The sequence below is a fragment of the Geotrypetes seraphini genome, chromosome 5 (assembly GCF_902459505.1).
Source record: "Geotrypetes seraphini chromosome 5, aGeoSer1.1, whole genome shotgun sequence".
NCBI classification, from domain to species: domain Eukaryota; kingdom Metazoa; phylum Chordata; class Amphibia; order Gymnophiona; family Dermophiidae; genus Geotrypetes; species Geotrypetes seraphini.
The window spans coordinates 198,315,842-198,339,527 of NC_047088.1; the positions used below are offsets into that span (position 1 = coordinate 198,315,842).

Consider the following 23,686-nt stretch of genomic DNA (forward strand, 5'->3'; position numbering starts at 1 on the left):
TGGACACAGGGGATGGTGTGGAGGTGGAATAGAGATACTGGATATGAGGGTAGTTGGGAAGAGAAAGGGAGAGATGGTGGACTCTGGTGTGGTGGGAAAGGAGAGAGAGATGAAGGATGAAAGGGTAATTCAGAAAAGGTGGTTCTGTGGATGGAGACAAAAAAACAGAAAGATACCAGACCTCCGGGGGAGGGAAAGGAAACGCAAGGGGAGGACAGAGATAGAAGATAGATGGTTAGCACGGAGAAAGAAGGAGACCCTGGCAAGCAAATTATCTGAAGGCAACCGGAGCCTGGAACCGATAAGATCTGAATAATGATCAGACAACAAAGGGTAGAAAAAATAATTTTATTTTCTATTTTATGGTGTTAGACCACGAATGTGAACTAGGATTTAAGAGAGAGAGGAAAAGTGTTTTTTGTTTGTTTATTTTGTTTACACCATAGCGCCAGGAGAGGGCAAAGTGGGTGAGGAGGCTATAAAATAAACCAACCAGGCTATTTGAAAAAAAACATCCACTTGGGCAGAAAAATCGATTCAAAAGGCTGAATCAAATTTTTTTTTCATGAATCGGGTAGCACTAGTTGCCGTTACCGGTGTCGTTATTGTTCTGGATGGGAAGGCTTTGCAGTCATCAAGCTGTATTTGGCTTTTGACTTTGACTCCTTGTTAGTCTTGTTTTTGACTGATTGAGAGGCTTGGTGTCTTTTAGAACTGTGCCCCATCTCTCTCTGAAGTGGTAGGTGCTTCTTCATCACATGTGCTTTTTTCCCTTGAGTGGGGTTCGCAAAGCCTTCATAATTGCACCATTAGGGAATTTTCTGTAAACGCATTCCTTTGGGAGTTGACTTTGTACAGTCATTTCTTTCCCTACGGAATTTCTTTTCCTTCCTTGTCCTTATTTCCTCCAGGGTGTTTTACTTCCCTTCCTGGATTGTGTGGAATTTTTGGCACGTCCTATGAAGTAGTTCCCACGTGTCTTTGTTTCCTTCTTAGTAGAGTTTCTCCTCACGACTAGTGTGTCGTCCTCTGACTTTCTGGGCAGAGTGGACAAGGCTGGGGTCTGGTTAGCCAAATCGGCTTACTATATTCCCCTACTGCTTGAATGGTTTTCCTTGGCATTCATTGGTGTACACATTCCATGTAGCCGCTTTTCCATTTGAGTACCTGTTTTTTGCAGATCTGGTCTCCATCTGAGTGTCTGTCTTTATCATTACTCAACAGGTCAGTTTATTGATTTGGGGACATGTTCCTGGGGCTGTGCTAGAACATATTTCCTCTACATTATGGACCTGGTGAGTTTTCTCTGACCGCATCTGTGTAACAGTTTTCCCTGTTACGGTGGCTATCTTCTCAGTCTTCCTGTACTCCTACGAGCCTATACTCTCTGAGTTTTCTTCATCTGGAGGCTTTATTCATTAATCTTTTCCTCCTGCTCTCAGGGTCTGTTTTCTTTTGAGAGTCTGCGTGGGATCTTAGGCAGTCCTTCCTGTTTTCTCCTGCTAATTCTCCTTGCAGGGTTCTCTTCGATTACTGGTCTTTCTCTTAATTGTCAAGGCCACTGGATGACTGTGTTTTTTCTGGATTTCAGACCTCATGGATCTGCTTCCTGATTTTCCGGGCAGCCGCTACAGGCTCCAATTCATGTGGCTTTTGAACTTTGTTTTTCAACCGTACTCCTTACCAGTTTTGGTTTTTTTCCTCCCAGATTATTCAGGGTGTGCTTGATTGTGCTGGCCACATCTATTCGATTACAGGGCCTTCTTGTTTTTCCATTTTTCGAACATCCGATTTTTTACCCTGTTGTTTTTTCAGTACCTGTATTCATATCTGTGTTTCTTTGGGGTACTTCTTGACTCCACTCTCCTGAGAGTGTTTCTTTATCAGATTGATTTCAATCTTCTCCATGTTGTTCCTTTTGATCAACAGGCATTCACATATCTCTGTTATGCCATGGGTCGCCCTACATTCTTGTACTCCTCAGTGGTCTTTTGTTTTCCAGTGGTACCAGGGAGGGCTTGTCTCTCAAATCTTGTATATCTTTGATCTCCTATAGTCTCTACAGAGGTTCCCTTTTCTATTTGTTATCTCCTTGCATGGTCTTCATGCTTGCTGCATCTAATTTCTCCCTGGGGGGTTCATATGGGTATTCTACAACCTCAGGGTGTTTCGACTGCTAAGCATCGGTTTTTTTCCCATTTTTTCCAAATTTTTTCTAATGATATTTTTAGGATCTCAAGTCCTCCTTCCTTACACAGTCAATTCAGGGGTTTTACACTACATGTATTTGAGCAAAGAGTCTAGGGCTCTCTTCTGTCATGCCAGGAGACCCTGTTTTTGTGACCTTGGAGGCGATTGGCCACCTGCTCTTGCTGCTATTCATGGGAAGCTGAATTTTCTAGCAGCCAATTTCAGCAGGATTCTTTAATCCTTTTACTCCAGGATTTTTCTTCTTATGGCAACGGTTCTTTTTCTCCTGGATTGGGCGAGCATATTTTTATATGCATTCCCTTCCCTTCTTCTCCGGTTGGGCTTTTTCATCAAGCTCATGAGAGCTATTATCACCATGATGCATGGTGACCCAGTCAACATGAATTCTCCCTTCTTCTTCCGCTCAAATTTTAGGAGCCCTTTCTACTTCTTATTTTCCTGCTCGGTTCACTCCGACTCAGGACTCTTTGATTTCTTCCAATCTTCATTGTTTTTCTTTGAGGCTGCGTCCGTTTCATTTACATCTTTTTCAGCCAGTTTGTTGATTTCTGCCAGAACAACAGCCACTCGCCCTTGTTGATATCAAAAGTGGTTTTGTTTTCTTTCCTGTTGTCTTTCCCTGCCTGTTTCTACCTTCCTAACCGGTGGTATTTTTTCTTTGTTTGATTCTAGTCTCAAGTCTCTAGCTTTCAGACTTCTTTTTAATGCTATTACATTTTTTCCCTTGATCTGTCGAGGAGTAACCTCTTTTTGATTTCTTCTCTGGTTCCCAGGCTCATGACAGGGTTTTTTTCATGTGTGTAACCACACCTCATTCCTTCTTCTGTCATCTGAACTATTCCTGTGGTTCTTTCCTGGTTGTTGATACTACCATTTTTATCAATGGCGTCATCTCCACTTGAGTTTATTACCTGAAAAATGGTTTTTCCTTATGTCTCTCATCTCTTCCAGGGGGATCGGTGAGTGTCATGCCCCGCTAGCAGTTTCATCCTTATCAGTCTTTCAACAAACCAAGGTGCTTCTGTGTTGATGTCCACAGTGCCTTCTACTATTTTCATTTTGCTCAACAAGTTCTTATGTCTGTGTTGTTTCCTGCACCTCAGTTTTCTCTACGAGGATCTTGGCTTTATATGTTTTGTCTTATAAGGGTTTTTTTGTCCTCCTTGTTACACAGGTTGGAGCCACAGTGATTTTATTCCAACCTTTTCTTTTGATTCAACTCAGTTTGGATATCCTATATTCATGGGAACGATTTTCATTTGGCTGATTACCTCCCTCTCGTTCTTATTTACTCAGACTGGCCTGGCACAGGGATATCGTGTCCCAGACCCTAAGTTCGAGTTCTGGCAGCTTTTGTTGTTTTCCTTATAGTTAAATTACTGAGGAATTCTATACAGCTGCCACCTGGTCCTCAGTTCATTCCTTCACTTCTCACTATTGTCCGGTTTTTTCTCCAGACGGGATGGGCACTTCGGCCATTATGTTTTCCAATTGTATTTCTTTGGCCAACTTTCCCACCATCCCATCTCTGTTAGCTTGGAGGTCACCCATCAGTGAGAATATGCTGCCTGCTTGTCCTGGGATAAAGCACAGTTACTTACCATAACAGGTGTTATCCAGGGATAGCAGGCAGATATTCTCACAACCCACCCACCTCCCCGGGTTGGCTTCTTAGCTGGCTTATTTTAACTGAGGGACCGCGCGCCTACGTTGGGCGGGAAGGCACTCATTCATGCGTGGTGCGGGCGTCAAGAGCTTTTTCAAGTTCTTGAAGTGTCCGTACCGGGGCTCCATTGATGCCGTCACCCATCAGTGAGAATATCTGTCTGCTGTCCATGGATAACACCTGTTATGGTAAATAACTGCTTTTTGTGCCTTCCCATACTTATTTTCTTTATAGTTCATTTTTCTAAATCATATTCCAGTATTTTATCTGACTTTTGTGTATTTTTGGCAGTTTTTCATGTTTCTGCCATCAGGCCACTCTGAACCCTGCCCTTCCCCCCCTCGAATGTTGATTGTTTTTAACGTCCTAGTTAGTTGAGCTCCATGGACCATTGAGCCCTGTGATTTCGCGTCTGCCATTTTCCCCTCCATGTGAAAGAGGGTATTGAGTGGATTTAAGAAATAATCTTGATGTAATCACACAAGTTCTGGTTCTGACTCACTTAATTGGTGGGCCAGCATCTGGGTCCTGAACATCAGGAGATTAGCTGTGTCCTCTGCCATCCACCCCCCATGTGCCCTACCTTTTAATTTCCCCAGTGGTGTGTATGCAGATTGTGAAAAATTGCAGGCAGGCTCCTTCCATTTGTTTTGGGTTGGATTGGTGGGGGTAGGGGGCGTCAGCGGGGTTTTTTAATTTTCTTTTTTTAATGGGGCAGATATTTTGAATTTGTAATACATGCAAAACATCTGTGCCATTGAATAAAAAAGCTGAAAAAAACCCAGGCAGACCTGTCAGTAACACAGTTACCGACAGGCCTAGAGCAATCAGGTTTTAGGATCGGTAAAACCCAGTGCTAAATAGCCAAGCGATGTTAGTGCATCAATCGCTTGGCTATTTTGCATGGGGTTTTACTAATTTGCATGGGTTGGATCGGACTGGAAAATGAGCGATCAAGGGGAAAAACACGCAGTGGGCCGTTTAGTGCATCGGGTCAGTTATCAACGATCGTTGCTAAACCTGTTTAGCGACAATCACTGACTAGTAGAACTGTGGGGGTGGAGTACAAACAGAAAGTGAGGGTGAGAAGAATTCAGGAAGAGAGTGTGGGCTCTCTGGGGGGAAGGTAAGGCTGCTAGAAAAAGGAGACATGATCCGGGGGAGAGGATAAAGAAGAGGCAGAGGGGACATAAGCTGCAGACAGGAAGAAATGGAAAAAGTAGCTGTATGGGACTGGGAAAAAAGCCTGAAGGAAAGGTCACAGCGGAGAGAATTCACATGAAGGTGGAGGCTAGAAGAAAGTGAGATGAGAGAAGCTGTAGAAAGAAGCCATGAAGAGACAAATATACATGGATAGGGTTAACATATGGCTCCGGGAGGACAGATTGAGACATTTGATTTTTACTTTCATTGAAAGCAATGAAAGTAAGGAGGACAGATTGAGATATCTGGGTTTTACTTCCGTTTAAAGCAATGGAAATAAAACCTGAATGTAAGACTGGAAGAAAATTTTTAAAATATGGAATTTGAGGGCAGACAGAGGTTTGAATTTAAACTATATACACAAAGGTTGGAAAATTGTTTGTTTTTAGTAAAGATTTCTGTGCCAGCTAGGCTGGATCAAGGGTAGGCAATAGCTATATTTTGTCCTTCTCTTCTAGCCCAGTAGTCACCAGAATTAATATGTTATTTTATTGGCAGGACATGAAAGAGCAGAAGGGGAGTATGCCAGTATTTGATGACATAGTCTTGAAAAAAAACTTTAAAATTACTTCATTTTGGCAGCTCTGAAATGCAGAGAGCTATGATTGAGCTTCAGATTGAAAGGGGAATATAGAGTAACATCATCTCCCTTTTTTCATAACAATAATAGTCATTCCCTTGTTACATCTTATGAGACTAAGTGAGTTCATTATGCTGTATGGTCCCAAATAAATAGCATGGCAGGTTTGGCAGCAGCAGAAAGAGATTACAGGAGAGATGGGTAGAGTTTGGAAAAAGGTATAGGGTTCTTGGTTTGCTTTTCCTTTTGGCTCAACTACTAAGCCCTTGTTTTCCATTCCTACTCCCATCCTATACAGGTCACAGACCCCAAAAGCTAGCTGCGCTATAGGCTAGCTTTTGGGGTCTCTGATCTAATGGCTGTGCAGGGCGCCATGAATGAGGGAGTTCTGCTATAGTGGTGTGCCATCCTCCATATCCTTCCATATAATGTGGACCATGGAAAGAAGGAAGATGGGGGATAATGGTGCTACGAGAGAAAGAAGGGGATGTTTGACAAAAACAGAGAGAAGAGGGATGTTGCGATGGAGCTACCACTGATATAGGAGGGGGGCATCATGCCAAATGAGGTGCCAATTTCAATTTTTCCAGAAGGTACTAGAGGCAGTGCTAACTCAACTCCCCAAGCCAACCACTTACTCTGTGACTACTCTAGCTTTAGCAGGTGAGCTGGCACACAGTGGGTTGATAAGAATACATGCCTTTGGGTTATCAGATTTCCTGCCCAGCATGTGATCTTTGGGATTTTCATTCTGAGGACAGGAAGCACTATTTGCAAATGTGGCCTTTGGACTGTGAAGCAACTGATTTCTGAGCTTCCATGTTTTGTTCATGTAGGTGGTGGAGCAGCTCATAGGGCCTTTCTGGATGTTGAACTGCTATTGTATTTCAATCTGTGAGTTCTAGATATGAGTGGTGTCTAGGGCTCTGGGAAGAGGGAATAGGAATATGATCCTTGCCAGGAAGAGTATGGATAAAAATGTTGAAATGTGCAATGAATCTGCTTAGGAAGTATGAGGGATGGGAGAACCTAGCCTGCAGAGGAGGAATACTGTGCAAGGTAGAGTGAGAGAGAACCTAATGGGGGAGGAATTAGTAGATGGCAAAGCAAGTCAGGTCAGGAAGAAGTAGAGAGCAGAAAAATATAAAATGGGGAGTGGAGTAAGTATGGAGGGGGGGATATTAAGCATATTACCCCAAAACAAAATTCAAACTGCATTAGGAGAAAGAAGTGAGGGAAAAACAGAATAAAATGAGAGGAAGAAGAAACATTAAGGTAGGGAGAAAGAAGTGGAATTGGTCTGAGAGAAAAAAAATGTATGGTGTGCAAGGTTAGGTAAGGAAGAGGGATTATTGAGGACTGGCTAGGAGGGTGAGAATGTGGGTTGTATAGATGGGCCAGGGTGGACTGGAAGGCATAGCATAAGTGTGGTATATATGGGAGAAGTGAAAAGTTTTTACAGTGAGGATATCCGGAATCCATGGTAAAAAAGGCTTATAGGAGAGCATTGTACAACCCAAGAGAGTGACTGTTGCAATATAAGAAACCAGATACATCTCAGAAAGTTAGTGTCTATTTAAGCAGGTTATAAATAAGATTTGAATGACTGACTGAAGAATTGCTGTGTAGCAAGTGTGAGAGATACAAATTAATTACCCATAGGGTTTGAATACCCATATAAGGTGGTTAGTGTCTCTTTAAGCTTAATTTGAGTAGTGAACTGAGAGACTGCTGCATGACAAATGCACGACTGGCTAACTATGGATGAATGGGAGGGGCTTAGCAAAATCAGGAAGTACTTCTGCCTGGTGATTCAGGAACACAGAGTCATTCAGTTTGTGGATCTGCTGGTATAGCCATTTTTTGAATTTGAGGATTCCTGATGAAGCCAAAGGGGCGAAACGAGGATGACCTTGTAGGTTTTCTGCAAGTGTTTCTGAAGAATTGGCTTGTGGCTTGAAAAAAGACACCGTGGGAAAGAACCATTGAATGACCGATGGAGCATGGCACATCATTACAGCAGCTATGTGAACCTTAATATCCGTTACTGTTGCTTGGTGGTGCAGCGGATAACCTATGAAGTGCTATTGTATACATTTTTGAACTTTGAGAACATCACAGCTTTAAATGATCCTTAGGCTTAGGCACTTAGGCAGAATCAGAAAAGTTTTGAAAAGAATTATTGGGAGTTTTGTTTGCCCATGAAGTAGATTTGAGGTCTTTTTACTCCCAATATTATTATTGCTGGTTCTGTATGTGGATGTGTGCTTGTGACTGAAAGTTTAGTGTTACTGGGCTAGGGGATCTAGCTGTAAAAGGTAGTTTATATCTGAGTTAGAAAAAGATAAATGGTATTGTAAATTGACTCATTCTCCAGAATAAAGTATGATTTCAATTACCCCAACATTGACTGGTTAAATGTTACATTGGGGAGTGCTAGGAAGGTAAAATTCTTAGACATCATAAATGACTGCTTCTTGGAGCAACTGGTCCAAGAACTGACAAGAGAGGGAGCTATTTTAGATTTGGTCCTTAGTGGAATGCAAGGCATAGTACAGGAGTTAACCGTGTTGGGTCCACTGGAAACAGTGATTATAACATGATCAAATTTGAGCTGTTACCAGGAGTGATGTTGCAAAAGAAATCTACTATAGAGGCATTTAATTTTCAAAAGGGTGACTAAGATAAAATGAGGAAAATGGTTAAAAAGAAGCTAAAAGGTTCAGTTGCAAAGGTTAAGACTGTAAACCATGCATGGATGTTGTTTAAAAATACCACTGTTGGAAGCCCAGACCAGATGTATTCCACGTATCATGAAAGGTGGAAAGAAGAGGAAATGAGAGCCGGCATGGTTAAAAGGTGAAGCGAAAGAGGCTATTAGAGGCAAAAGAATCCTTTAAAGAATGGAAAAAGGATCTGAATAAAGAAAATAAGAAGAGACACAAGCACTGGCAAGTTAAATGCAAAACATTGATAATGAAAGCTAAGAAAGAATATGAAGCAAAATTTGCAAAAGAGACAAAAACTCATAACAATTTTTTTAGGTACATCAGAAGCAGAAAACCTGTGAGGGAATCCGTGGGACTGTTGGATGATGAAGGAGCATAAGGGGCGCTCAGGGAGGATAAGGTCATAGCGGAGAGACTGAATGAATTCTTTGCTTCAGTCTTTACGGAAGAAGATGCAAGAAATTTACCTGAACTGGAAATGGTTTTCAAGGGTGATGATGCAGAGGAACTGAACACTCCATGAATCTGGAAGATGTACCAAGCCAAATCGACAAGTTAAAAAGTGATAAATCACCTGGACCAGATGGTATACATCCCAGGATACTAAAAGAACTCAAACATGAAATTGCTGTCCTAAATCACTAAAATCGTCTGTAGTACCTTTTAACCAATCTTTGTATTGCTTAAAATTAGAACATCGAATCCTTTATAAATTATTGTTCATGGTGCATCTCTTTATACACAATAAGGCACCGAAGCATTTGATGGGTAGCATTCTGTCATATTAACCACAGCGCATGTTGCGCTTGGTGACTCACAATGACCTACAGTGAAACAGCTGTGGCTAGCTGTGTCTAGAGCTAGCATGTTTTTGTGTGTGGGTCCTCAGGAGTGGAATAAGCTTCCAGGATATTTATGACAGCAAAGAAGTTTGAGTAGTTTTAAGAAAATGTTGAAGAAACACCTCTTTTGTAAGATGAAATATAGGACTTGATCTATAGTTTTTTGATGTGAGGTACTGGTAGCCTCTTTGTAATTTTAGGAGGCTTTACATTATTATTATGTTTTATTGATGTTCTATTTGTTGTAATGTATGTGTTTGTACTTGTGTATGTACTCTATTGTGACCCGCCTTGGGAAAGGTGGTGTATAAATACACTTCTCCCTCGTCATTCGCAGGGGATACGGGCAGAGTTGGACCGTGAATGCCGAAAAACCACGATTATCTGGCTCTGACCCACCCCTACCTCCCTGCTGCCTTCCCGGCCTTACCTGGTGGTCTAGAGGGCTTTCGGGGCAGGAGCGATCTTCCTAAGCTCCTGCCCCGTGCAGATCGCTATCAGGAAATGGCTGTAGGGTGTTCCCGACGTAGTCTCGAGAGACTACGGGAACTCCCAGCAGCCATTTCTTCATGGCGATCTGCACGGAGCAGGAGCGTAGGAAGATCGCTCCTGCCCCGAAAGCCCTCTAGACCACTAGGTAAGGCCGGGAAAGCGGCAGGGAGGAAAAAAAGATGGATTTTTTTTTTACATTAAGACTGGTTTTTTTATTTTCCCCCTCCCCAGAAAAAAATTATGGTTATATGAAACCGCGAGTGCAGGAACCGCGAATGGGGAGGGGGAAATGTAAATACAAAAATACCTGAAGATTGGAGGGTGACCAATGCTATGTGAATTTTTTAAAAGGGTTCCAGGAGAGATCTGGAAAATTACTTCAGTGCTGGGCAAAATGGTAGAAACAATTATAAAAAATAAAATTGTGGAAAACTTAGACAAACATGATTTAATGAGACAGAGTCCACATGGGTTCAGCCGAGCGAGATCTTGCCTCACTAATTTGCTTGACTTTTTTGAAGGTCTGAAGAAACATGTAGATAAAGGTGAGCCGATTGATGTAGTGTAACAAGATTTTCAGAGAGCATTTGATAAAGTTCCTCATGAAAGGCTCCTGAGAAAATTAGAGTCATGGGATAGGTGTAGGGTTACCATATGGCTCCAGGAAAAAGATGGACGACTGAGACATCGAGGTTTTACTTCCATTTGTTTCAATAGAAGTAAAGCCCAGATGTCTCTATCTGTCCTCCTTACTTCCATTGCTTTCAGTAGAAGTAAAACCCGGATGTCTCAATCTGTCCTCCTTTTTCTGGAGCCATATGGTAACCCTAGATAGGTGGCAAAGTTCAGTTGTGGATTAGGAATTGGTTATTGGATAGAAAACAGAGGGTAGGGTTAAATGATCATTTTTCTCAATGGAGGAGAGTAAATAATGAAATGCCACAGGGATCTGTACTAGGACTGGTGCTATTTATCTTATTTATAAATGATCTGGAAGTTGGAACAACGAGTGAGGTGATTAAATTTGCAGATGACACTAAACTGTTCAAAGTTGTTAAAATGCTTGCAGATTGTGAGAAATTGCAGGCAGACCTTAGGAAATTGGAAGACTGAGCATCCAAGGGGCAGATGAAATTTAATGTGGAAAAATGCGAAGTGATGCACATTGGGAAGAATAACCCAAATCAAAGTTACCGGATGCTAGGGTCCTCCTTGGGGGTTAACACCTAAGAAAAGGATCTGGGTGTCATTGTAGACAATATGATGAAACCTTCTGCCCAATTTGTGGAACAAGATTAAGAATGGTATAATGCCTCTGTATCGCTCCATGGTGTGATCTCACCTGGAGTATTGCGTTCATTTCTGGTCTCCTTATCTCAAGAAAGATATAGCGGCACTAAAAAAGGTTCAAAGAAGAGCGACCAACATGATAAAGGGGATGGAACTCTCATATGAGGAAAGACAAAAGGTTAGGGCTGTTCAGCATGGAAAAGAAGATTTCTGAGGAGAGACATGACTGAAGTCTATAAAATCCTGAGTGGAGTAGAATGGGTACAAGTGGATCAATTTTTTTTTTCTCTGTCAAAAATTACAAAGACTAGGGAACACTTGAATTTATAATGAAATACTTTTAAAACCAATAGGAGGAAATACTTTTTCACTTAGAGCAGGGGTAGGCAATTCCGGTTCTCGAGAGCCGGAGCCAGGTCAGGTTTTCAGGATTTCCACAGTGAATATGTATGAGATGGATTTGCATGCACTGCCTCCTTGAGATGCAAATCTATCTCATTCATATTTATTGTGGCTATCCTGAAAACCTGACCTGACACCGGCTCTTGAGGACCGGAATTGCCTACCCCTGACTTAGAGAATAGTTAAGCTCTGGAACGTTTTGTCAGAGGTTATGGTAAGAGCGAATAGCGTAGCTGGTTTTAAGAAAGATTTGCAATATCACAGGTCGCCTGAACGTGTCCTGTGGTGAGCCATTATAAGCTGCTGTAAGCACTTTAGCGCTTACTGCAGCTTAGAAAAAAGGCCCTTATAGCATTGGCTTATAGAATTCAGAATTTGCTTTCTTCATAATGGCAACACAGCGTAATGTCCCAGCTTTTATATAGCAGCTTTTAATATAGACACTGGGGTAATTAAATCTAGAAATATGTGGAGACACAGACTGTTATGATATGCTTATATACCACTTTTCTTAAACCAAAATTCAAACCAAGGCGCTATACAAAGTAATCAAAAGCAATAAAAGTTATTGTAATAATCACATTAATCTATTAAAATATGTGTACTGTACAATAGCACTAAAGAGTTTCCTGTAATGTGCACTATTTTTCAAAACGATGTGTTGGAATTATTGCTGTGCTTCTATTCCTTATGATAGAAGATACAGTATTTTTGAAGCAGTTAATCATTTGTGCTGTACATTTATTAAGAAGTCTGTTCTGTCTGCAGCAAGACAAATTTGCTTAGATGGCTTCATATTTCTATTAAACTAGTTTCATATGCAATATTATAAAACTTTCAGTCCAATCAGCACCTAAATTTAAATACTGCAAATTATAGCAGCAAAACAATAATTCTGCTGATTAGCCCCTTTCCATTTCTTGTAAGTGAACTGTTTATGCTGTTGAGTACCTTTGAAAAAAGAAAAAGCCAAAACAGCCTTGATTAGTCAAGGAGTAATTGGATGACTTGATTTTAGCAAGAGAATGAATTGGTTGATGATAGCCTGCAACTAAGTGTAGTGGTTCTGTTCAGATGAATACATAACATACAGTCATGAGATCTTGACATAGGTGTAGCACGTAAGCAGTGCTGCATTTTTGCCAGCATTCTGGCAATAAGATTGCAATACTATGTGGTAGAAAATGTTTGGGAGTATTAGAAGACTATCTGTATTATTATTTTTTTAAATAATGCATCCACAGGAAGTAGTTGAGAAATTGGATATTGTGGACTAACTTAAAGATTTTGGATAAATGTTTATCTTTAACTGAAATGCAGGTTATCACCTTGCAAGCTGTTTCAATTTAAGTTGTTAAAGATTCATATACCCCCCTCTTTTACTAAGACACGCTAGCCAATTTAGCGTGTGCAAAATACTAACGCACCCATTATATTCTATGGATACGTTAGCATTTAGCGCGCCTTAGTAAAAGGACCCCATAAAAATATTGCATGGTCAAAAAAAACTGCATTTTGTTAATTTTCCCAAGACTCATTTACTTAAAGCTGAAATCTTATTAAGGAAATACTTTAAGGAAATTTTAGGGTTACAAAATTCTGATACTTTACCCATTTCAAATTGTTATATTCCTCAAAAAAATGAAGATTCCCTCTGAGCTAGGGGTGAACCAGTTGGTAACAACGGAATTTGATTTAACTAGATTTTGGGAAGATTCTCAAGATTTAGGGCTCCTTTTACAAAGGTGCGCTAGCATTTTTAGCGCACGCACCGGATTAGTGCACGCTACCCAAAAAACTACTGCTTGCTCAAGAGGAGGTGGTAGCTGCTAATGCGTGCAGCATTTTAGCGCATGCTAAGCGTGTGCTAAAACTGCTACCGTGGCTTTGTAAAACGAGCCCTTAATATAAACTAGGTCCACTGTTTTGTTTGAATGAAAATGATAAAGCACAGTTGAGACGGAAGGCATTTCTGGCGTTAAAATCAAGAGTTATAACTCTGGGAGCCACACATTTTTTTTTGAAGTTTCCTTATAAATGTATATTGAAGTTTCAGAATAAAAATTTTATATTTTTTGACCCATTGCAATAAGAACAATATCTTAACTTGCATGAAAATCAAAACAAGGACTGATTTAAAAAGGAGTATTCAGTAATTATTTATTTATTTATTTAAAAAATTTCTATATTGTTTTATTCCAAAACGGTTTACAATAAAGTTACATACATAAAATATTGAAACAGGTCAGAACAGATAAAAGAAAAAGCAGAAAGATTCAATCCTTGTAATAGGTCAAATGCTCAAAGAAATGCATCAAAAAATAATCGCATTTTCAGTAATTTCCTGAATGAAATCCTATCCCCACGTTTCCGAATTTGACTCCACAGTTTTACTCCTGCACATGAAAAGGTCAATGCATTCATTTCCACATACTTAGGACTAGCCTTTGTTTTCAACAATGCTGAATTTTCAGAACGCAATATTGGATTTTTAACAAAATTTTTTCAGAATAGCTAAATTTTATAATATGTTAGACTTATTGATCTATCGTATTTCCCCTTGTATAGGCCGCCCCCATGTATAGGCCACAGGAAATGCTGATGTAGGTTTAAAAATTCTTAGATAAGCCTCCCCATGTTACTAGCCGCGGCTTATCTAAGAGTTTTAAACCTATATTGGCCTATACAATGGGCGGCCTATACATCATCCCCCCCTTAAATACTTCCCTCACTGCCCTCCCTGCCAGTAAATACCTCCTGGGCGGCTGCTTCCTCCAGTCACGCTGTGCAGGGCAGGAGTGATGTTTGCGATCTCAATCCTCGCCCCGCACTGCTTCCTGATTGGCTGCTGTCAGTTCTCACGATGGCAGCCATTCATGGAGCAGGACGGGGTGAGGCTTGAGATCGCAAGAGATCGCAAACATCGTTCCTGCCCTGTACAGTGTGATTGGAGGAGGCAGCGCCTGCCAGCGGAGATGTCTTTGGCACAAGCGGAGGGACCTGGGCCTAAGCTCCATGGCTGGCACCAACCTGACTCTAAGTCACCAACTTGGCCAAACCTGACTCCAAATGTCCGCACCTTCCACCGGTGTCCAGTTTGCTCAGGTATTTAAGGGGGATGATTTTTTTTTTTTAAAGTTCAAGATAAGCAGCCTCTAATGGGGTGGTTTATCTAACAGCGAGTTTTAATGTCTTTAGATAAGCCACCCCATTTAAGCAAGCCATACCCACTGCACAGATTTGTAAAACCCATGTATAGGCCGCGGCCTATACATGAGGAAATACAGTAAATTTCCCAATGTATTTTGTATTATTTCCTTTAGCTTTCCATATTCTGTATCCTATTTGGATTAAATTTGAAAATAACAATAATAAAAAATAATGTGTGAACTATTGTTATTGTACTTAACAAATTCCAAGAGGTACTGCTTGTCTGTTTTCATTCAAGACAGGTCGATGGCTCAATGCCATATTGGAGGGACCTTATATTTGATTCCTGGTGGGATGCTACACAGCCAGCATTCATAGATTCTGTACACCGCCTAGAAGTCTGATTTAGGCGATATAAGAAATTTTAAATAAACTTAAAACTTGAAAAGAAAGTCTTAGGGCTCCTTTTATCATGGTGCGCTACCGGGGTTACACTAACCCCCGCGGCAAGCCAAAATACTAACGCCTTATCAATGGAGGTGTTAGCGACTAGCGCGGCAGGCGGTTTAACGCACGGTATTCCGCACGTTAAACCCCTACCGTGCCTTGATAAAAGGACCCCTTAGTTATTTGCACAGTGGTGACACTTAGGTGCTAATTCTATAAATGGTGCTAAAAAATTGGCTTTGGAAAAAATCAGCACTAAGCACAATTCTATAAAGGGTGCTCTGCGATGAGCGTTTTTTTTTTTTTTTTTTTTTTTTTTTACAGAATAGTGCTTAAAACAGATTTCTAAAGTTGAATGCCATAATTTATGCAAGCTGAAATCTAATATAAATGCTGGCGACATAGTCAGGCATTTTGGTGTGTAAATGGCACTATTTCTCTAACACTGCACTCATATATTTGGAACAACCCTCCTTGGCCATGCCACTTTTTGGGGATTTAGGTGCTCAGTTTTAGTGCCAATTAATTTTAATAATTGATTGTTAAAGCCAATTAATTACAATAAGAACATAAGAATTGCCGCTGCTGGGTCAGACCAGTGGTCCATCCTGCCTTGCAGTCCGCTCATGCGGTGGCCCCAAGGTCAAGACCAGTGCTCCAAATGAGACTGGTCTCACCAGTTTAGCATGAACTTGTCCAACTTTGTCTTGAAACCCTGGAGGGTGTTTTCCCCTATAACAGACTCCAGAAGAGCGTTCCAATTTTCTACCACTCTCTGGGTGAAGAAGAATTTCCTTACGTTTGTACGGAATCTATCCCCTTTCAACCTTAGAGAGTGTCCTATCATTCTCCCTACCTTGGAGAGGGTGAACAGTCTGTCTTTCTCTACTAAGTCTATTCCCTTCAGTATCTTGAATGTTTCGATCATGTCCCCTCTCAGTCTCTTCTTTTCAAGGGAGAAGAGGCCCAGCTTCTCCAATCTCTCACTGTACAGCAACTCCTCCATCCCCTTAGCCATTTTAGTCACTCTTCTCTGGACCCATTTGAGTAGTACCGTGTCCTTCTTCATGTACGGCAACCAGTGCTGGACGCAGTACTCCAGGTGAGAGCGCACCATGGCCTGGTACAGCGGCATGATGTTACTCGAGAGAGTTCAGAGAAGAGCGACACGTCTGATAAAAGGGATGGAAAACCTTTCATTCGCTGAGAGATTGGAGAAACTGGGTCTCTTTTCCCTGGAAAAGAGGAGACTTAGAGGGGATATGATAGAGACTTATAAGATCATGAGGGGCATAGAGAGAGTAGAGAGGGACAGATTCTTCAAACTTTCAAAAAATAAAAGAACAAGAGGGCATTCGGAAAAGTTGAAAGGGGACAGATTCAATACAAATGCCAGGAAGTTCTTCTTTACCCAACGTGTGGTGGACACTTGGAATGCGTTTCCAGAGGACGTTATAGGGCAGAATACAGTTCTGGGATTTAAGAGAGGATTGGACATTTTCCTGCTGGAAAAGGGAATAGAAGGGTATAAATAGAGGATTACTACTCAGGTCCTGGACCTGTTGGGCCGCCGCGTGAGCGGACTGCTGGGCAAGATGGACCTCAGGTCTGACCCAGCAGAGGCATTGCTTATGTTCTTATGTTCTTATGTTCATGATAACCTTCTCTAATCTATTCGTGATCCCCTTCTTGATCATTCCTAGCATTCTTTTCGCCCTTTTCGCCGCCACAGCACATTATGCAGATGGCTTCATGGACTTGTCGATCAGAACTCCCAAGTCTCCTGAGAGTGTTTCTTTTTCAGCTTGTTTTCAATCTTTCCCATGTTGTTCCTTTTGAACAACAGGCATTCTCCTGTCTCTGTTATACCACGGGTCGGCCTACATTCTTGTACTCCTCAGTGGTCTTTTGTTTTCCAGTGGTACCAGGCGAGGGTTTGTCTCTCAAAACTTGTATATCTTTGACCTCCTCTAGTCTCTACGGAGGTTCCCTTTTTTATTTGTTACCTCCTTTTATGATCTTCATGCTTGCTGCATATAATTTCCTCCTAGGGGTTTCTTATGGGCATTTTACAGCCTCAAGGTCTTTCGGCTGCCTGGCATCGGATTTTTCCCATTTTTTCCAAATTTTTTCTATTTTTAGGACCTCATGATTTTTATCATCTACTCTGTCCTCAAGTTCTCCTTCCTTGCACAGTCAATTCAGGGGTTTTGCACTACATGTAATTGAGCAAGGAGTCTAGGGCTCTCTCCTGTTACATCAGGAGGCCCTGTTTTTGTGATCTTGGAGACGATTGGCCATCTGCTCTTGCTGCTATTCATGGGGAGCTGAATTTTCTAGCAGCCCATTTCAGCAGGATTCTTTAATCCTTTTACTCCAGGATTTTTCTTCGTATGGCAGTGGTTCTTTTTCTCCTGGATTGGGCAAGCATATTTGTATATGCATTCCCTTTGCTTCTTCTCCTGTTGGGCTTTTTCATCAAGCTCACAAGAGCTGTTATTACCATGATGCATGATGACCCAGTCAACATGGGTTCTCCCTTCTTCGTCCACTCAAATTTTGGAACCTTTTCTTCTTCTCATTTTCCTGCTCGGTTCACTCCGTCTTAGGACTCTTTGATTTCTTCCAATCTTCATTGTTTTTTTCTTTGGGGCTGCGTCCATTTCATTTACATCTTTTTCAGACCGTTTGTTGATTCTGCCAGGACAACAGCCACTCGCCCTTGTTGATATCAAAAGTGGTTTTGTTTTCTTTCCTGGTGTCTTTTTCTCTTCCTGTTTCTACCTTCCTAACCGGTGGTATTTTTTCTTTGTTTGATTCTAGTCTCAAGTCTCTAGCTCTCACACTTCTTTTTTAATACTATTACATTTTGTCCCTTGATCTGTCAAGGAGGAACCTCTTTCTGATTTCTTCTCTGCTTCCCAGGCTCATGACAGGAGTTTTTTCATGTGTGTAACCACACCTCATTCCTTCTTCTGTCGTCTGGCCTATTCCTGTGGTTCTTTCCTGGTTTTTGATGCTACCATTTGTATCAATGGCGTCATCTCCACTTGAGTTTATTCCCTGGAAAATGGTTTTCTTTATGTCTCTCACCTCTACCAGGGAGATCGGTGAGTGTTCATGCCCTGCTAGCAGTTTCAACCTTATCAGTCTTTCATCAAGCCAAGGTGATTCTGTGTTCATGTCCGCAGTACTTTCTACTATTTTCATTTCGCTCAGCCAGTTCTTCTGTCTGTGTTGTTTCCTGCACCTTGTTTTTCCCTACGAGGACCCTAGCTTTATATGTTTTGTCCTATAAGTTGTTTTTTGTCCTCCTTGTTACGCAGGTTGGAGCCACAGTGATTTTATTCCAACCTTTTCTTTTGATTCAACTCAGTTTGGATATCTTATATTCATGGGAATGATTTTCACTTGGCTGATTGCCTCCCTCTCGTTCTTCTTTACTCAGACTGGCCTGGCACGGGGATATCGTGTCCCAGACCCTAAGTTCGAGTTCTGGCAGCTTTTGTTGTTTTCCTTATAGTTACATTACTGAGGAATTCTGTACAGTTGCCACCTGTCCTCAGTTCATTCCTTCACTTCTCACTATTGTCTGGTTTTTTTTCTCCAGATAGGATGGGCACTTCAGCCATTATGTTTTCCAATTGTAAATAGAAGAAAGTAGCAACCATCTATTTAAAACGTTGCTTAAATTTATCTGGAGATGATAGCAGCTTTCCAAGTAATCAAAGGTGCCTTAGCTGAATGTTTTAAAAGTTTTTATTGCATAGGGCACTTTTTTGTAAAAATGAAATATGGTGCTGATTAAAAATGAAGTTTTTGGGTAAGACACACAGTGTACTTTTATGCACATCATCTGTGGGATATATCCGGGTGAAAACCTTAAACAATGAGGTTATTCCCAAGAAACTGATACTCACCTCCATGATTTAAGCTCACTTAAGCAAAGCTTTAAGTGCTCTGTGCATATTAAAAAAAACTTGGAAGCTGGTCTTTAGTAGAGATGTACCAGAAAATTTTTGTTTCTGAAGGCCCTCGGCATAATCCAGATGTTTCCCGTTGGTGGGGTTTTGGATTGTGATCTGAGGACAACATGTTATTGTCTATTTCTGATATTTTTCAATGGTATATTACAGATAGATTAAGGTGTGCTATATAATTACGTTATGATATTTCCTCTCTTTGAGTAAAAAATTTTCATTCATTTTTTTTTTGCTTGTTTTTAATCTGGAAATTTTAAGAGCAAAATCCAAGTGAATTATGTTGCCATACTAGGCCTTCAGAAGGGCACAGAGTCAGCACACATGCTTCCATAATATCTGGTTATTTTACTCTTATGTTTTAGTTGGCAATTTGAAATTACGGCTTCAACTGCACTTTAAATATGTGATAATAGCATGTGTTTCTAATAAGGGCCAGCACCATTTTGTTCAGACAGTGTGAATGGTTGTCATTCATAAATGACAAATGCACCTTCATCTGCTTCTTTGATGGCCCCCTAAAAATCATACCCTCAAATCAGTCCGATGAAATTAGCTGCTGTGTAAATTGTGTGTTTGAGTGGTTCATTATCTAATCACAGTCAAAACCACAGAGATAAAGTAGACAGAAGCGAGGAAGAGGTTTGCCAGTTGATTTCAGACAGTTTTCCTTTATAAACCCTTTTTTTTCCATGGAAACCCCATTGTTGTGGTTCATCATGTCCTTATTTCTTTCCTAGAACTTTGTGCCATATTTTTGAAAAAATGTAGACTTTTTTGTATTTTTTCATATTAGATTTTTAATCTGAACTTTTACAACTGAATCTGAGTTTGCTTTGTATTAACATCTTGTTCAGCAAATTATTATTTTAACTTGTCTACCTATATGTATACATTGTTATGAATATGCTTGTAAAAATGTGAGTTTTCTGTATGGTAGTCTCCATTTGATGTTGAGAATAGTTTGTTCCAGGTTCCTGTAGTCCAGCTGTCTTTGAAAACCCCTATAGGATCATTGCAGTAGAATTCTCTATCAGAACATTTACAGACATTTACCCTCCCTCCCTGATGTACCTGTTTCCTGGTGGTCCAGCGTGTATCCCATGCTGAAATCCTCCCGAAGATTGTAAATGTAGTAGCCAGCGGCACACCCGGGCCGGCACGCAGGAACGAGCTTTTTGTGCTGCTGGCCAGCCCTGCACTACTCCTTTATAAGCTGCCGCAAGTTCTCACGGGATTTGCGGTTCTCGCGGCAGCCTATCAAGCAGCGGTGCAGGATTAGCCGACAGCACGAAAAGCTCGCTCCTGCATGCTGGCCCGGGTGCACCACTGGCTACTATCTTTACAAAGGAGGATTTCAGTGCGGGATACACGCTGGACCACCAGGGAACAGGTACGCGAGGGAGGGTGGTAATTAGTGTCAGCCGGGGCAGGAGATGGGAGAGATCCTTCCTGTCCCGGCCTACCAAGGTGGTTTAAGTTAAGGGGAGGGGTTAATCTGCTGGCTGGGTTAGAGGGCCGAGGGGAGTACGGGACAATCAAGCCATTGTGACACCTCTGATGAGGTTGGCTCTTTTTAGGGGGAAGAGGGTACAGGGAAGGAAGGTGGAACAGTGTTCAGAGCCTGGCAGGGAGGGGGGCTGGGTGCAGATCTTGGCAGGGGGGCTGAGTGCAGAACCTGGCAGGGCAGGACACTTGAATATTAAGCTGCCCGACTTATGTTCAAGTCAACCATTTTTCCTCCTTTTTTGGGGGAAAAATGGTGGTCTCGATTTATATTCGGATTGACCTATATTCGTGTATATATGGTATTTAGATCTGGTAGTTGGTGTGTCCAGGCTATAGAAAGGTGCTTTGATAAAGTAGCTGTCTACTGGAGGGATTAAGACAAGTCACCTTCTTAATTCCCTAGTGCAGTGTCTCTCAAACTTTTTTAGCTCTAGCATTCTAAATGGAACAAATGTTTTTCACGGTACACTAAATGGAGCAAATGTTTTTTGCGGCAGAATTCCAAAAGTTATTTATTTAAAGTTCTTTAAGCTATGTATGGGTAATTGTAACAACAGTGAAACTAAAGTAGATAGAATTGCTCATCAATGCGATGGATGTGCTTGTTTTTAAATGGAATTTAACTCAAAACGTGGCTCGATAGTTGACGAGCAAGCATGCATTTCATCATCCATCATCTGCAATTGTTCTCTTTTTTTAATTCAATTTTTGTCAGAGTTGAAAATCCAAGTTTGCAAAGATAAGATCTAAACAGTAACAAAGCCCTAATTGCCTTGTTGCGCAAATTAAGATAGCTACTCCATAAAAAATAAAAATAAAATTACTTGTCATTAGTTTTCAAGGACCAATTACATCTGGTCATTTGTATCCTTACGCACACAGATGCTCAAAACATTGACAGACTCTTGTGTATGCGGCATACATGTTATATATTAGTGTATACTTATGAAGGGAATTAAAAAAAAATAAAGTAAAATTCTGGAATCTCTCATGGCACACCCAAAATCTCTTTGGGGCACACCACTGTACCTTGGCACACAGTTTGAGAGACTGCCCTAGTGGTTGCTGGTCCCCTCCCTCCTCTGAGAGTAAAACTAGCAAGGGATACTGGGCTGTATGACAGCTTCAGGAGCTATGGACATTCATGGTGCTAAAATCTTTTTACATTCTTAATAGAACGCCCTATAGAGTTGAGGAATAGTCTAATGGTTAGAGCAAGGGGTTGAAAACCTAGGGACCCAGGTTTTGTGACGAAAATATATTTTTAATTGAGAGCCCTTGAGGTACAAAAAAATATTTACAAGTACCTGAATATATATGAAACTGGCAAGCTTGAAAGCTATTGAAGTCATATACATTCAGGATCAATATATATTTTTCTGTTCTTGGAGAGCTCACAGTTTAAACCCCCCCACAAACAGCTGAAGTGGGACCTGAACCTAGGTCCCCTGGTCCTAAGCCCACTGCTGTAACCATTACACTGCCCTTTTCTCCTCATGGACATTTTATAATATGATAATGGATGGCTATAACTTTAATTAATATTAATGCAGAAGTGTCTATACATGAATTACAAAACTACTGCTGTTATCACTGTGACCGCTGATACTATTCAACAGTTATTTGAAGGTATATGAATATCGGAGATTCAAACCTGCTCATTCATATGAGGGCAGCAGAGAGCCAAAAGGGAGATAAGCCTTGAAATCGTTGTGGGAGAGAGATGAATTGTCAGCTAATTGTCTCCTAAGTGGCAAAGCAAATGCATTCAGCAGCTATTTGTATGTATAAAGATAAGTAAATCACAAAAACACTTTCACCAAAAGGAAAAATGAAGGTATAGTAAATAAAGACACAAGCAGAAACCAATCTTAACGGAGGAAAAAGCCTCAGACAGGGGCCCGCCCACCTCCACAATGGTGGAATAGCGGTGTTCGGGCGATCACTTCACTGGCATAAAACCTCCTACTTTGATGGTCTTAGCAATGTGTTGAAAAATTGCTTTCAGAGTTGAGTGATATGGAAGAAGATAATAATAACTTAACTTTCTCCTTAAAGATCGGAACACCAACGATGGCCAGCGTTTCACTGTCAAGCTGCCTCAGGGTGTATCAAGCCCGATCACACTAGAAATATAAAACACTCAAATCAGGATAAATTTAAAAAAACCGGTGTGTATTATAACTACATACATCATGAAAACCGGCTACATACCTCTCATACGGACGCCGCTCGCGTCTCAAAAGATCCAAAGATGGCGGCATGACTAGCAATCCAGATTAAATCATACCGGTGTTATGACGTATGCATACGTCAACACCGGAAGTAACAAGCCGGCTAAACAAGCCGGTAGTAATTGTTTCAAAATTGTCAATTCCTTCAAAAAATGAAAATATGAATAGGAGTAAATGATGCAGAAAAGGCGGATGCAGAAAAGTTTTTTAGCTGTTTAGTCTTTGAAATTTGGTTTCTACTACACATATAGGTATATATAAAAATATAATAAATAAAAATGAAAATACACAAAATAAAGAAAAATCCTTTTAAAAAAATATATATGAAAAGATCATAAAATTAAAATAAAAAACAATAGAAGTAGAAGATTAATAAGAAGAAAAATACAATATTTTTCTGGAATTTCCAGTAGGTTTCCATTCCAGAATGAACACTGCCTTTTCTGCATCATTTACTCCTATTCATATTTTCATTTTTTGAAGGAATTGACAATTTTGAAACAATTACTACCGGCATGTTTAGCCGGCTTGTTACTTCCGGTGTTGACGTATGCATACGTCATAACACCGGTATGATTTAATCTGGTTTGCTAGTCATGCCGCCATCTTTGGATCTTTTGAGACGCGAGCGGCGTCCGTATGAGAGGTATGTAGCCGGTTTTCATGATGTATGTAGTTATAATACATACCGGTTTTTTAAATTTATCCTGATTTGAGTGTTTTATATTTCTAGTGTGATCGGGCTTGATACACCCTGAGGCAGCTTGACAGTGAAACGCTGGCCATCGTTGGTGTTCCGATCTTTAAGGAGAAAGTTAAGTTATTATTATCTTCTTCCATATCACTCAACTCTGAAAGCAATTTTTCAACACATTGCTAAGACCATCAAAGTAGGAGGTTTTATGCCAGTGAAGTGATCGCCCGAACACCGCTATTCCACCATTGTGGAGG

At 40.8% G+C, this 23,686-nt stretch overlaps 1 protein-coding gene across 2 annotated transcripts in view; it reads left to right on the forward strand.

Moving 5' to 3' along the window:
* Window positions 1-23,686, forward strand: part of OLA1 (Obg like ATPase 1) — a 488,867-nt gene that overhangs the window by 188,907 nt on the left and 276,274 nt on the right. The window lies entirely within an intron of this gene.